The sequence below is a fragment of the Schistocerca gregaria genome, chromosome 6 (assembly GCF_023897955.1).
Source record: "Schistocerca gregaria isolate iqSchGreg1 chromosome 6, iqSchGreg1.2, whole genome shotgun sequence".
Taxonomy (NCBI): Eukaryota; Metazoa; Arthropoda; class Insecta; order Orthoptera; family Acrididae; genus Schistocerca; species Schistocerca gregaria.
In genome coordinates this window covers 528,558,747-528,575,348 of record NC_064925.1, presented here as the reverse complement: position 1 = coordinate 528,575,348, position 16,602 = coordinate 528,558,747, and the positions used below count along the sequence as shown (strand labels likewise).

General features: G+C 47.4%; 1 protein-coding gene and 1 non-coding gene across 2 annotated transcripts in view; one reads left to right on the top strand and one right to left on the bottom strand.

Annotated features, from left to right (window-relative positions):
• The window catches only part of LOC126278325 (ras-responsive element-binding protein 1-like), a 380,719-nt gene that overhangs the window by 242,148 nt on the left and 121,969 nt on the right, over window positions 1-16,602 (bottom strand). The gene's annotated exons all lie outside the window — the stretch shown is intronic.
• Trnav-cac (transfer RNA valine (anticodon CAC)) lies at window positions 11,115-11,187 on the top strand. Its single transcript has one exon. It is a non-coding gene; the product is annotated as a tRNA-Val (tRNA).

Below are 16,602 nucleotides of genomic sequence, written 5' to 3'. Positions count from 1 at the left end.
TAGCTACAGCCTGTGGGTACTTTCCAGCGTAAGGCAAAGGTCCCGAGTTTGAGTCTCGGTCCGGCACACAGTTTTAATCTGCCAGGAAGTTTCATGTTATAATCATTTTTTTTTTTTTGTAAGTTAAAAAAGTAATAAGAGGCTTGTTACTTTCATGCCCAGCGACTCTGTTGAGATACAAGCATGTATTAATAACGTTGCCACGTCGAAGTTTAACATGACACGTAACTAAACTATGACTTTTTTTGTAAGTATTAATTTATACAACCTCGCATTTCAGATGAATGTACTCTGAATTTCTATTACAGTTGCTCTTATTTGTTGTTCACAGATACTGTGAAAATGGTTTATACGAGAAATCGGTTGTAACACACAGAGACAATTACGTCTCATGCACATTCCTTAGTTTTAATTACGGCCGCAACAACAGAAACTACGTCTTTAATTTCTCGTTTTTTTTGGAGGTCTATCCTGCACTCCTGTTACACTGTGCAGACACGTAGTTGCAAACACACCAAAAATTAAATACGTAGCTTTGTTTTCGCGGTGATAGTTAAAACTATTATCAGGGGCTGTGACATTTTGTTTCGGATGCTCTAGAGGTGTGCTAAGGGACTGTGACGCGGGCATTTGAATGTATATCGCGACTGCAGATATGTACCTGCAGACATACGAAAAATTATTTACTCCCCCCCCCCCCCCTCCAAAGATGAAGTTCGAGATTCCTCTTGTATTGAATGTTAAGCGGGGACCTAGAAAGGACGGAGAGACTCCGTCCCCGCCGCAGACGCTGTAGTCCACAACCCCACGACAACTACCGCAGTCCACATCACACCTCCGCCGCCCCACACCGAACCCAGGGTTAAAGTGCAGTTCGGCCCAGGGTGGACCTCCCAGAGAACGTCTCACACCAGACGAGTGTAACCCCTATGTTTGCGTGGTACAGTAATCGTGGTGTACACGTACGTGGAGAACTTGTTTGCGCAGCAATGGTCGACGCCAGTTCACCGGACCTCGACACAAATCCGACGGGCGGATTCGTGCCGGGAACCAGGCGCTCCTTCCCGCCCGGAAAGCCGTGCGTTGGACCGCACGGACAACCGAGCGGGAGAGATTCCTCTTAGTGACAAAGGAATGGCAGAGCGCCCCACTTCCGCGAACTATGTCTGGCGAGCTGGAGTGCTGGGAGAGCGACGCCAGCGGCACGCTGCGCGTGTAGCGGCTGCGGCGCCTCTGCTGATGCTGCAGCAACGGTCGTTTCCAACGGATCGCACAGTGACCGCTGCAACAGGCCGCAGAGGCGCTCAGAAGTGTGTCACGGAGCTTGTACTGTACCTTACTGCACTGTTTGCTTTATTTTGAACTAAGGCCCAAAAGTTGGCTGATTTCAAGCTCTCTTCCTTTCTGTTAAAACTTGTTTTATATATATTCTAGGGTGTCTTCATACATCTTAGCACAGTAATAATTACTGACAAAACTTGAGTCTTAGAAGCTCCAATCCGGGGATTCTGTGGTCCCAGTGGGTGATCTGCTACTGCCGATCTATCCCTTTTGCCCATACTACTGGCCATCAAAATTGCTACACCACGAAGATGACGTGCTACAGACGCGAAATTTAACCGACGCGAAGAAGATGCTGTCATATGCAAATGATTAGCTTTACACAGCATTCACACAAGGTTGGCGACGGTGGCGACACCTACAACGTGCTGACACCAGGAAAGTTTCTAACCGATTTCTCATACACAAACAGCAGTTGACCAGCGTTGATTCGTGAAACGTTGTTGTGACGCCTGGTGTAAGGAGGAGAAATGCGTACCATCACGTTTCCGACTTTGATAAAGGTCGGATTGTTACCTATCGCGATTGCGGTTTATCGAGATCCAATGACTGTTAGCAGAATATGGAATCGGTGGGTTCAGGAGGGTAGTACGGAACGCCGTGCTGGATCCCAAAGGCCTCGTATCACTAGCAGTCGAGATGACAGGCATCTTATCTCACGGCTGTAACGGACCGTGCAGCCACGTCGGAGACCATGGCTGCGGTTACTCTTGTCGCTGCATTAGAGACAGCAGTGTCTGCGAAGGTGTACTCAACGACGAACCTGGATGCACGAATGGCAAAACGTCATTTTTTTTTCGGATGAATCCAGGTTCTGTTTACAGAATCATGCTGGTCGCATCCGTGTTTGCCGACATCGCGGTGAATGCGCATTGGAAGCGTGTATTCGTCATCGCCATACTGGTGTATCAACCGGCGTGATGGTATGGGGTGCAATTGGTCACACGTCTCTGTCACTTCTTGTTCTCATTGACGGCACTTTGAACAGCGGACATTACATTTTAGATGTGTTACGATCCGTGGCTCTACCATCCATTCGATCCCTGCGAAACCCTACATTTCAGCAGGATAATGCACGACCGCATGTTGCAGGTCCTGTACGGGCCTTTCTGGATACAGAAAATGTTCAACTGCTGCCCTGGCCAGCACATTCTCCAGATCTCTCACCAACTGAAAACGACTGGTCAATAGTTGCCGAGCAACTGGCTCATCACAATATGCAGTCACTACTCTTGACAAACTGTGGTATCGTGTTGAAACTGCATGGGCAGCTGTACCTGTACACGCCATCCAAACTCAATGACCAGGCGTATCAAGGCCATTATTACTAGCTGGTCACAAACTCACTGACTGGATAAAGAATAGTGAAATTAGAAATGAAGTGTGCTGCCCTGGCCAGCACATTCTCCAGATCTCTCACCAATTGAAAACGTCCGGTCATTGGTGGCCGAGCAACTGGTTCGTCACAATACGCCAGTCACTATTCTTTATGAACTGTGGTATCGTGTTGAAGCACCATGGGCAGCTGTACCTGTACACGCCATCCAAGCTCTGTTTGACTCAATGTCCGTTTTTCATCTGCATGTCTTCTTGGTGTGGCAGTTTTAATGGCCAGTAGTGTAGATGGAGCTCTGGTAGTTACGTTACTACAGTATCTGTTGGCCGACGATGTTGAAAGCATTATCAGTGAGTGTACTATCCCACAAGTAGAATATGACGTCATCGGATCATAATCGACGTCGTTTTTCCAGCTGTACTAATTTTTTTTCCGGTAGTGTACTTTTGAGGTGACAATTTAAACTTTACGACAAGCCCTAGTAAAAGTTTTATCTATCGCGTTAGTAACCTGATTTACAACTAGAGATGAACAGAAGCTAAACTATGTCAAAGTTAGCGTAAGGAGGGCTACGCGTGAAGCGTTCAGTGAATTCGAATGTAAAATTCTATGTACCGACTTGACAGAAAATCCTAGGAAGTTCTGGTCTTACGTTAAATCAGTAAGTGGATCGAAACAGCATATCCAGACATTCCGGGATGATGATGGCATTTAAACTGAGAATGACACGCATAAAGCTGAAATACTAAACACCTTTTTCCAAAGCTGTTTCACAGAGGAAGACAGCACTGCAGTTCCTTCTCTAAATCCTCGCACGAACGAACAAATGGCAGACATCGAAAAAAGTGCCCAAGGAATAGAAAAGCAACTGGAATCACTCAACAGAGGAAAGTCCACTGGACCTAACGGGATACCAATTCGATTCTACATAGAGTACGCGAAAGAACTTGCCCCCTTCTAAGAGCCGTGTACCTCAAGTCACTAGAGGAACGGAAGTTTCCAAATGATTGGAAAAGAGCACAGGTAGTTCCAGTTTTCAAGAAGGGCCGTCGAGCAGATGCGCAAAACTATAAGCCAATATCTCTGACATCGATCTGTTGTAGGATTTTAAAAATGTTTTTTGCTCGCGTATCATGTCATTTCTAGAAACCCAGAATCTACTCTGTAGGAATCAACAAGCATTCCGGAAACAGCGATCGTGTGACACCCAACTCGCTTTACTTGTTCATGAGACCCAGAAAATATTATATACACGCTCCCAGATAGATGCATTTTCCTTGACTTCCGGAAGGCGTTCGATACAGTTTCGCACTGTCGCCTGATAAACAAAGTAAGAGCCTACGGAATATTTGACCAGCTGTGTGGCTGGATCGAAGAGTTTTTAGCAAACAGAACACAGCATGTTGTTCTGAATGGGGAGACGTCTACAGACGTTAAAGTAACCTCTGACGTGACACAGGGGAGTGTTATGGGACAATTTCTTTTCACAATACATATAAAAGACCTAGTAGATTGTGTCGGAAGTTCCATGCGGCTTTTCGCGGATGATGCTGCTGTATACAGAGGAGTTGCAGCATTTGAAAATTGCAGCGCATTGCAGGAAGATCTGCAGCGGATAGGCACTTGGTGTAGGGAGTGGCAACTGACCCTTAACATAGACAAATGTAATGTATTGCGAATACATAGAAATAAGGATCATTTATTGTATGATTATATGATAGCGGAACAAACACTGGTAGCAGTTACTTCTGTGAAATATCTGGCAGTATGCGTACGGAACGATTTGAAGTGGAATGATCATATAGAATTAATTGTTGGTAAGGCGGGTGCCAGGTTGAGATTCATTGGGAGAGTCCTTAGAAAGTGTAGTCCATCAACAAAGGAGGTGGCTTACAAAACACACGTTCGGCCTACGCTTGAGTATTGCTCATCAGTGTGGGATCCGTACCACGTCGGGTTGACGGAAAAGATAAGGAAGATCCAAAGAAGAGCGGCGCGTTTCGTCACAGGGTTATTTGGTAAGCGTGATAGCGTTACGGAGGTGTTTAGCAAACTCATGTGGCAGACTCTGCAAGAGAGGCGCTCTGTATCGCGGTGTAGCTTGCTGTCCAGGTTTCGAGATGGTGCGTTTCTAGATGAGGTATCGAATATATTGCTTCCCCCTACTTACACCTCCCGAGGAGATCACGAATGTAAAATTAGAGAGATTGGAGCGCGCACGGAGTCTTCCCGGCAGTCGTTCTTCCCGCGAACCATACGCGACTGGAACAGGGAGGTAATGCAGTGGCATGTAAATTGTCCTCCGCCACACACCGTTGGGTGGCTTGCGGAGTATAAATGTAGATGTAGAAATTGGTGTTTTCACCCGGCAGCAAAGCCACTGAAGAGCATTCCTCTGGAGCGGCTAGGAAGGTCTGGCAAGCAGCAGAGTGCGGAGTCGGGAGCCTGCGGGGTAGCGGCTCTCCGCGCCCGCCGCTGGCAGCGCCCTCGTGGCGGCGCGGCCGACATTCCAGGCGGCCGCCTGACCTGGAGGCCGGGCCAGCCAGCCAGCCATCTGCCCTGATGCTGCGCGGGGCGCTCGTGATTTGGCCGCAGACGCAGCGCCGGCCGCGGGAACCGTAAGGCCGGCCGGAGGGCGCGGCGCGAATGCAAAGTGGTCGCACCGTCTCTCCGGGCGGCGCGCTATCTGCGACCGGGCATCTGGTCCAGGAAGTGGCGCGGGGACAGCCGACACACTCGGCTGCCCGCTGGCCGAACCGGGCCAGCCAGCCAGCCAGCCCCCCCCCCCCCCCCCCCCCCACTGACGTTTCGGTGCGAAGTCTCCGAGGATGACAGGAGGTCGCATTTTCGTGACTCATCGAGGTCTTCAGGATTGGGGCTACAGACCAGTAGGTGATGGGCAGGTAGAATAAGTCGTTCCTATTTCATGAAAGCAGTCTAGCATTCTCCGTTCAAGGTTTCGCGAATCTGTAAGATAATGAAGTCGCCAACCCGTAGCTTCGCTCCTGAACGAGGCAGGATGGGGGTGTCGTGACACCGTTATACACTACTGGCCATTAAAATTGCTACACCACCAAGATGACGTGCTACAGACGCGAAATTTAACCGACACGAAGAAGATTCTGTGATATGCAAATGATTAGCTTTTCAGAGCATTCGCACAAGGTTGGCGTCGGTGGCGACAACTATAACGTGCTGACATGGGGAAAGATTCCAACCTGTTTCTCATACACAAACAGCAGTTGCCGGCGTTCCCTGGTGAAACGTTGTTGTGATCCCTCAACTAAGGAGGAGAAATGCGTACCATCACCTTTCGTACTTTGATGCTCGTAGCCTATCGCGATTGCGGTTTATCGTATCGCGACATTGATGCTCGCGTTGGTCGAGATCCAGTGACTGTCACCAGAATCGGTGGGTCCAGAACGGAACGCCGTGCTGGAACCCAACGGCCTCGTATCACTAGCAGTCGAGACGACAGGCATCTCATCCGCATGGCTGTAACGGATCGTGCAGCCACGTCTCGATCCCTGAGTCAACAGATGTTGACGTTGGCAAGACAACAACCATCTGCTCGAACAGTTCGACGACGTTTGCAGCAGCATGGACTATCAGCTCGGAGACCGTGGCTGCGGTTACCGTTGACTCTTCATCCAAGATAGGAGCGCATGCGATGGTGTACTCAACGACGAACCTGGGTGCACCAATGGCAGAATGTCATTTTTTCGGATGAATCTAGGTTCCGTTTACAGCATCGTGATGGTCGCATCCGTGTTTGGCGACATCGCGGTGAACGCGCATTGGAAGCGTGTATTCGTCATCGCCATACCGCCGTATCACCTGCCGTGATAGTGTGGGGTGCCATTGGTTACACGTCTCGGTCACCTCTTGTTCGCGTTGACGGCACTTTGAACAGTGGACGTTACATTTCAGATGTGTTACGACCCGTGGCTCTACCCTTCATTCGAACCCTGCGAAACCCTACATTTCAGCAGGATAATGCACGACCCCATGTTGCAGGTCCTGTACGGGCCTTTCTGGATACAGAAAATGTTCAACTGCTGCCCTGGCCAGCACATTCTCTAGATCTCTCAGCAATTGAAAACGTCTGGTCAATGGTGGCCGAGCATCTGGCTCGTCACAATACGCCAGTCACTTCTCTTGATGAACTGTGGTATCGTGTTGAAGTTGCATAGGCAGCTGTACCTGTACACGACATCCAAGCTCTGTTTGAGTCAATGCCCAGGCGTATCAAGGCCGTTATTACGTCCAGAGGTGGTTGTTCTGGGTATTGCTTTCTCAGGATTTATGCACCCCAATTGCATGAAAACGTAATCACATGTCAGTTCTAGTATAATTTATTTGTCCAATGAATTCCCGTTTATCATCTGCATTTCTTCTTGGTGTAGCAATTTTAATTGCCAGTAGTGTACTTCCATGAGACACAGTTCTTTAGCTTTAGTAATGAGTGACAGAACGGGTTTTCCGAGACCGCGGCGTCCTTATCTTCGGACTATCCCTGGAGAAACAGCAAGATTCTATCGACGAATACGGTCTGGCGCATGCACTGGTTTCTACTGAACCTGACGTCAAGATGACACACCCTTTAAAGGATTCAGTCCATTGACGGCGGCGTACGCTAATCTGACGATCGAGCCATTCACACTGCCGCCAGTAAATCCCCTGCGCGGCAAAGCGCCAAGTCGCGGGCGGAGCGACCACGTATGCGGCCGGCTCTCAGGACGTTGCCACTCATAGCAATGCAGCGGCCCGCGCGAGACGTGAAGCTGCGCGCGTGGCGCGCATGGTCGATCACCGGACCGGCGTCCAGCGGCCAGAGTTACAGCTTCCTCGTTGGCGATCCTTCTGAGTAGCGACTGCCGCGCGACGTAAACTCGCTTCGTGATGGACGCCTCGCTTCCCAGAGCACCGGCGCTCTTTCGGGAAGTCGGATGAGGGTCAGAGAGGAAAACCTGCTCTTCATTTGCATCCCTCCCATTCTGTCCGGGCTTTCCCACGATCTCTCTGGACGGCCGCAGGCGACACGCATTATTATTGAATTACGTCTGAATTACTCCGGCCGCTCTCCTGCAGCGGAAGATCTGACTCTCACGGATTCTGCTCTGAGGAAGCTTAGTCGCCGTTCACAGCGGCTGCTTCCAACTCGAATGTCTTCACGTTCCTTTGTGGACTACGCGTGGCGTTTCAAAAGTCCGAGAGATGGCAGCATCGGCGCGTATCGAGGTCATGTTTAGTTAGTAGCATCTTTGGAAAGAACGCACGCCAAGTTTCAGCCCCTCTTTTAATGATTTCCAGCCCAAATCCTGTATCAAATGTTCAAATGTGTGTGAAATCTTATGGGACTTAACTGCTAAGGTGATCAGTCCCTAAGCGTATACACTACTTAACCTAAATTATCCTAAAGACAAACACACACACCCACGCCCGAGGGAGGACTCGAACCTCCGCCGGGACCAGCCGCGCAGGCCATGACTGCAGCACCATAGACCGCTCGGATATACCCGCGTGATAAAAGCCTGTATCATTTCTGTGACTCTCTCTCCCATATTTTGCGATAATACAAAACGTGCTGCCTTTCTTAGAACTTTTTCGATGCACTCCGTTAGTCCTACCTGGTAAGGAACCCACACCGCGTAGCATCTTTGGAAAGAACGCACACCAATTTTCAGCCATATTGGTCTATTTCTTTGTGTTTGGCATTCGTGTGAATCAAGGAAGACGATTGATTGTCAAAAAATGGAGGAAAAAGAATTTCGTGTAGTGATTAAACATTACATTATGACAGGCAAAACGGCTCAGGAGACTAAAGAGAAGCTCGATAAACATTACGGTCACTCTGCACCTTCGATTAGAACAGTTTGTAAGGGGTTTGAAAAATTTCGGAGTGGCCATATGGGCCCAAGTGATGCTGAACGTTCTGGACGCCCTGTGGAGGTTACGACTCCAGAAATCATTGATAAAATCCATGACATGGTGATGGATGACAGAAGAGTTAAGGTGCGTGACATTGCTAGTGCCGTGGGCATGTCGAATGAACGGGTACATAATATTTTGCATAAACTTTTGGACATGAGAAAGGTGTCTACAAGACGGGTTCCGCGATTGCTTACGCTCGACCAAAAACGGAATCGTGTGAAATGTTGCAAGGATGGTTTGCAGCTGTTCAGAAGAATTCGCAGGACTTTAAGCGTCGTTTCGTCACTGTGGATAATACTATTACAGGTGCATATTATTCATCGTTATTGGACCGTCTGAAAAGCGAGCTGCAAGAAAAACGCCGGCGATTGGACCACAAAAAAGTCCTTTTCCATCACGACAATGCACCAACACGCACCTCAGCAGTTGTGGTCGAAAAATTAATGGAAATAGGATTCCAACTCGTTTCACATCCCCCCTGTTCTCCAGACTTGGTTCCCTCGGACTAGTATTTGTTCCACAGTTTGAAGAAATGGCTGGCGGGACAACGATTTTATTCCAACGAGTAGGTGATTGCAGCAACTAATAGCGATTTTGCAGACTTGGGCAATTCCTATTATTCGGAATGGGCCAACAAATTAAAACAGCGTTGAACGAAGTGTATAAGTTTAAAAGGAGACTATGTCTAAAAATAAAAAAGGTTTACCCCAAACACGTAAGTAGTTTTTATTTTTGCACGGGCTTTTAAAACGCCCCTCGTATCTGCGCTGGTACGAAAGGCATTCGATAAGTAATGCCAAAATTTTTTTCCTGGAAACAGGTTGATTTTGTTCAGGTTTCCAACATGCTACACTATTCCCCTCTCTTACGGCTGCAAAACACTGTTTCCCAACGTAATCTACCTTCAATGCAGCAGCCTTACGCTGCCTTACAGGGAGGATCGGTACACTCGCGTAGTCGACGCCGGCCCCAACGTTTTGCTGCATCAATGACCTCCCTGTCATCCACGTACTGTTTCCTGTGGAGTGCGCCCTTCCTTGGGACAAACAGATGGAAGTCAGAAAATCTGAGATCCGGGCACACACATCTGCGTACCACAACTGGTGGATGAGTTTTTCAGCAATATCAACAGAAACGACTAATTGAACAGCGAGCTGTTCGATTGTGACCCACCGTCGGTTACCTTGAATGAGAGTGTCCTCACATTCTATTATTGCAGGAGTCATGGATATGTGCGACCGGCCAGCACGAGGGAGATCGGATAGGTTTGCGCGCCCTCGTTGCGATGATGGCAGACGCCTCGCCCAACGACTCACCGTGCTTTTGTTCACTGCCAGGCCTCCGTAGACATTCTGCAAGAGCCTATGAATATCTACGATGCTCTGGTTTTCATCTAATATACCATACTATGCCCCATTCTTTTTTACTATAAAATACCACTTCGCAATACAGTCCCCGTTCGATGCAACAACTCTCGGCTCAGAACGCACCTACGTTAGAGATGCCATTTTGAAGGCTACGTATAGCGTTGCCACCTATCGGAACTTGATGATACTATAATCAGCTGCAATTGGCAGAATAAGTGTTGCATTACTTACTGAACGCCTCTAGGATTACCTAGGAATCTATACGGAACCTCAATTCTTCAGTTCAAAGAGTCTTTCATCTCTGCATGGCTACTGCAGCTTGGTTCCTGTATTCAAGCCCTGGTCTCAGTTACTTACTAAACCTAACTTCCTTCCATACCAAACTATCTGTTCCTCGATAGTTCAGGTGTGTTCTCTCAGACCTATGCTTTCTCTTAGTCTTCTTGAACCATCTACATATTTGACTCCCATTTCAATACATGAGTTACGCTATCTACCCATCTAATCTCTGCCACTTATGTAACATCACATTTCAAAAACTTCTAATTATCGTCTATGTTAGAGTTCTACATAAAACTATATCTGATGCAAAATCGCAAACGTCGCGCAGGAAGAACCTCCGTGCTATCTCATATTTCTCTCACATCACCTTCATGGTCTTCGCGAAAGATTAACGTGGAACGAAGCAACATGTTAGCTGACTTTTCTAGGAACGCGCTCTCTCAGAATTTTAGCAGTAAACCCTACTGTAATGCACAACGCAGCTCTTGTACTGTCAGCCACTGGAGCAGGATGAGCGTTTTCTGTGACATTCTCGCGCTTACTGTACGAACCTGTGATGCAATGCGTTGCTCGTCTTTGGACTTTCTTTAATTCTTCCGTTAGTCCTATGTGGAACGGGTCCTAGACAGAATTATGGGAGTATCAGTTTTGTATTCTACTTTCTTCGTCAATGGACTACACTTTCTGGGTATGGTTCCAATGAAAGTCTGGCATCTATCATATCTGCGTACCAACAGATAACAAGTTTGGCCGAAGACAAGAGGCTGGAAATGGTAGAACGGTGGATAGCGGAACCCCCTGACTGAAGAGAAACATACAGTATTTAGGCTAAGGGGACTCCTTTACAGAGACCGGGCGAGGTGGCGCAGTGGTTAGCACACTGGACTCACAATCGGGAGGACGACGGTTCAATCCCGTCTCCGGCCATCGTGATTTAGGTTTTCCATTATTTCCCTAAATCGTTTCAGGCAAATTCCGGGATGGTTCCTTTGAAAGGGCACGGCCGATTTCCTTCCCCATCCTTCCCTAACCCGAACTTGCGCTCCGTCTCTAATGACCTCGTTGTCGACGGGACGTTAAACAACACTAACCTAACCTAAACCTTTAGCAGAGTAAACGCGTCTGCATACAACAGTTGGTTGGTTGTTTCGGGGAAGGAGACCAGACAGCGAGGTCATCGGTCTCATCGGATTAGGGAAGGACGGGGAAGGAAGTCGGCCGTGCCCTTTGAAAGGAACCATCCCGGCATTTGCCTGGAGCGATTTAGGGAAATCACGGAAAACCTAAATCAGGATGGCTGGACGCGGGATTGAACCGTCGTCCTCCCGAATGCGCATACAACAGTGGCAGGGCGGACGGCAGCGGCGTAGCATCTCGGAAACCCGGGCTTCTTCGCCGCTGCGCCAACTTGCATGTGTCATTATAAGGCACACCTCAGCCAGCCGGTTGCGAGAGACACGCAAAAACTGAGCCGTGCGCGTCTTCCCCGAGATAAAAGGCGCAGTGATAAACGGTGAGCGCGGAGCGCGGCCAGATGGAAAGGAACTCCGTTCCGTGCCAAAAAAACACCTCACCGGCCCTAAGTTGCACGGAGGGTGCAGGCGGCAGGTAGCGGAACACGAGGCGAGCCGTTTGGACAGGCTCTGAAGCGCCTAGCGAGGCGGCGTGCGCGCGCACCTCACAGATATTATTTATCGTCTAACGGCACGCGGCAAAGAACATCGCCCCTACACCGACGGTCCGTAAATCGGCATAGGAGAGGTCAAGCGAAAGATTTACGCAGTGTCCGAAGTGTGTGCGCGCAGTTTGCGGAACGGGCGGGCGGAAACGAAATTATGACGTTAGCCCGAGGAGTGTACCTGGGTTTCTTGTGCATCTGCTTGACAAGACAGTTGGTGGTAAGCGTAGCAGTCGCGTGGAAGCGTGCCTCGGGCCAGCCTAACGGTCACCGGCTGAATTCGAAAAGTAACCTCTTTTATTTACTTCTCGTACGGCGGTACCGAAAAAGGAAACAAGGCATCATAAGTGTGCGCAGCAGCATATACGGACATAACGGATGGTTGATGTTAAATTTGGACAAGAGGCGCACGTACTTTCGAGGTATAACTGAACTATGCATTATTCAGGAATGCTTTCGTAAAGAAACATTCATTGCAAATATGTGTTTCTGGCGGTACGCAAGGGTAACGAAACTTCCTAAGAAAATAATTTGATTGGTGAGTAGAAGCAGCGCAGTTCCACAACGAAATTTAAGAAAATGTCCAGGGCGAATTTTGCAGAACACCGTGGAAGCGAGAAAGAGAGAGGAGAACCCCTCCAAGTGTGCTAGAGGGGGACGGTACGCTATCAGGCCAGAGGCGAAGATTTCAGTGTACGCTGGAAAGCCTCTCAAGACGTTCATTGTGAGCTTAACCAAATGGCTATTAGTTGTAGAGCAAGGGTCATCATAAAGTTTTATTTTCCACGTCGACGAAATGAAGTTACATACGAGGCGTGTTTTTTAAGTAAGTATCGTTTTGAAATTAAAAGAAAAAAGTCCTAAGATATCTCATTACACGAAAGCCTGTACCTTAATCTACGCACTGGCGCCATTACAGTCTGATTCTTCCGTGTTTACGTTGTGTACTGAGTATTTAAGATGCCTCCTATAATCGTGAGTTCCGCCGATTGTGAAGTACAGGCTGTAAAATGTAAACTTTCACGGCCGGAACTGTCATGATTAATAAAATTCTTTTCCGGCTATTATGCAGTGGTCTGATGGATTTCGCATTGTAACCCGACGTTTCGTCCCCATCTGCGGAGGACATCTTCAAGGGGGTTCGTGGCTTCTGTTAACTTCCGAAACACACACTGTCTCACTACTGACTGCAGCAAATTTTTGTTTTCACGTGCTCCCGCGCATAGGCGTGACGTCACATGTTTTGAATACGCGAGCGCAATTGGCCGTTGTCGGTTGCCGCCGTCCGCTGTTGCTATCATCCCATGGCGGAAGACTGGTACACATCTTCTTCAGCACCGGCATCCAGATGTCATTCAATTTCACGCCCTAATCCTTCCTATTAAAATTCCTGGGGTGTTTCATAATCTCTATAGCCTCTCTGTAAAGCCTTTCATGATATCCGCTTGTGGCTGCCAGTACTTGAGTTCTATCAAAATAAATGTGGTGGTCTCCTGACTGCAAAGCGTGTTCCGCAACAGCTGATCTATCAATCTCTCCCCTTCTACAATTGCCCTTGTGCTCTTCTAGTCGTTTTTTGACCGTTCTTTTTGTGGTACCCACATATACCTCCCCACAACTACACGGGATCCTGTAAATTCCTCTTTTTCCAGCGGTTTACGAGCATCCTTAGCCAATCTCAGGTGTTCTTGTATCTTCCGGGTAGGTTTGTAAATCACCGCGATATTCCGTTTTTTCAATATTTTCCCTATGCGGTCAGTGACGTCCTTAATAAAAGGCAGGAAAACTTTCGATTTTGCAAGCGCTTGTGCATTGCTATGATTTTCACGCGGCGGTCTTAACACTCTTTTTATATCAGCAGCCGAGTAACCATTCCTGAGTAATGCATCAGTGAGGTGTTCCAGTTCCGTATCCAGTAGCCCAGGTTCACAGATGTTCCTCGCTCTATCCGCCAACGTTTTTATTATGCCTCGCTTTTGTTGTGGGTGGTGGTTCGAATCCCGGTGTAGATAACGATCCGTGTGCGTGGGTTTCCGGTAAACTGTATGGCCTAAGCTACCATCCTGTTTCTTGTAAACTAGCACATCCAGAAAATTTAGTCTCCCTTCTGCCTCCTCCTCTATGGTGAACTGAATCTTCGGATTAATACCGTTTAGATGTTTGTGAAAACGGCCTAGTTCCTCTCTGCCATGCCTCCACAACACAAACGTATCATCTACGTAGCGGAACCAGATATTCGGTTTTTTGTTGGCAGTTTCTAAAGCCTGCGCCTCGAATTTTTCCATGAAAAAGTTAGCTATAACCGGGCTTAAGGGGCTCCCCATTGCCACGCCATCAGTCTGTTCGTGGAACTCATCGTTCCATTTGAAATATGTGGTCGTAAGGCAATATTTAAATAGTTCTGCAATGTCGGGAGGAAAAATTCTATTCAGCTGTTGCAACACCTCATTGAGAGGAACCATAGTAAATAGCGATGCCACATCGAAACTGACTAACATGTCCTCCGGCTGGACCACTATGCCGCTTAATTTACTGATGAAATGTGCAGAATTCTTGATATAGGAGTCCGATCGTCCCACATGCGGCCGTAATAGCGTTGTCAAAAACTTGGCAATAGAATAGGTGGGCGAACCAACGGCACTCACTATAGGTCTCAGAGGAACAAGTTGTTTATGAACCTTCGGCAAGCCATAGAGTCTTGGTGGCAGCGCAACTGAATTGGACTTTTCTGAACGTTCTGTTCGATAGAGGACTTCTTAATTAACCGCGTAACCGTTCTAAGAACTTTATCAGTCGGGTCTTTACTCAGGTCGGGTTACAATGCGAAATCCATCAGACCACGGCATAATAGCCCGGAAAAGAATTTTATTAATCATGAAGTACAGGCTGTTATAGGACTTCTTAGTGCTAAAGGCCTAAAAGCGATCGATATTCATCGTGAGATCTGTGCATTTTACGGAGAAAACATTATGAGTGATGGAATTGTAAGAAAGTGGGTGAGAGTATTTAAAGATGGCCGCACAAATGTGCATGATGAACAACGGAGTGGGCGTCCTTCGGTCGTTAATGGAAGTTTGGTGCAGGAAGTGGACAATAAGGTGAGACAAAACAGGCGCTTTACGATTTCCTCCTTGCGGGATGACTTTCATAAAGTTTCACGTAGTGTTTTCTATCGCATTGTGACCGAGCACTTGAATTACCGAAAATTGTGCGCACGTTGGGTACCGAAAATGTTAACGGATGTGCATAAAACCAATCGTTTAGACAGTGCGTTGACTTTCCTTGAGCGGTACCAGAACGACGATGATTTCTTAAGCCAAATTGTTACAGGAGATGAAACATGGGTGGCCTACGTCACACAGAACCAAAGCAACAGTCCATGGAAGTTGAGCCAGGGCATCGTTTTGCTGCAAGACAATGGCCGTCCGCATGTGGCGAATCAGACCAAAGATCTCATCACATCTGTGCGATGGGAAACTCTAGATCATCTTCCGTACAGCCCGATCTTGCGCCCAGTGACTACCATCTGTTCCTGCACTTGAAGAAACGCCTGGGCGGTCAGCGTCTTCGAGACGATGACTAAGTCAAAACAGTGGTGATGCAGTGGTTAACAAGTCAGGCGGCAGACTTCTATGAGGAGGGTATTGAAAAACTTGTACAACGTTATGACAAGTGCCTCAATATTGACGGAAATTATCTAGAAAAGTAGATTCAGGTACATGCTTTCATGTAAAAATAAAATTTTTGAGATATCTTAGCATGTCTTTCAAAACGGTACTTAAACAACACGCCTTGTATTTAAATTTTTGTTTGCAGGTAGATGTCTTGAGACCTGGTGCGCATTGAAATACCCGCACCAGAGTAATGCAGCTTGCAGCTAGAGCGCCCAAAACACAATGTCGGTAGGTTAGTGATATAATGCAGTATCGCGCGTTAATGTGATTCCCACATTTGAAAGCGAACGACGCTGCAAGAATCCATGGCGAGTTGGTGAAAGTATACGACAAAAATACATCATATATATCACAATGATTAGGCGGAGCAGACGTCTCCAGTGCGGTCTGAATGACGAAGAACAAAGTTGTTGACCAACTTTCTGCGGGGAACCGTGAATCGCAAGAGAGGTTGAGGCTCTGGCGATCGAAGATCGGCGCGTCATAATAGAGACGATGGCGGGAAAAGTGAAAATTAGACATGGATCAATTTTCAGCATCTTACACGACAATTTAACACGACAAAAATCGCCATCCGCTAGCTTGTGTAACTGTGATTTTATCTTGGAACTCTTCCATTTGGCCCGCGTTTGCATAGAAAGCAGTAATATCAGAAAAGTGAGTCCACCTTGATGCAAAACACCTTGTTATTGCTTTATTTCTTTATTCTCCCAAACTAGTTTCGGCGACAAATATCACCATTTACGTTGTTTTTTTTTTTTTTAAATCTAAAACATGCAGAAAATAGCATGGTTATACAAACACAGTAGCACGTTATTACATTTTTACTATTCGTTTTTTAAAATATAGTTTTCATATTGACACTTATGTACTACTAGTATGGACACTTTTATACTAGTAGTATAAAAGTCTCCAAATCAAAACTACATTTTAAAAAACGAGTAGTAAAAACGTAATAACGTCCTACTGTGTTTGTATAACTATGCTATT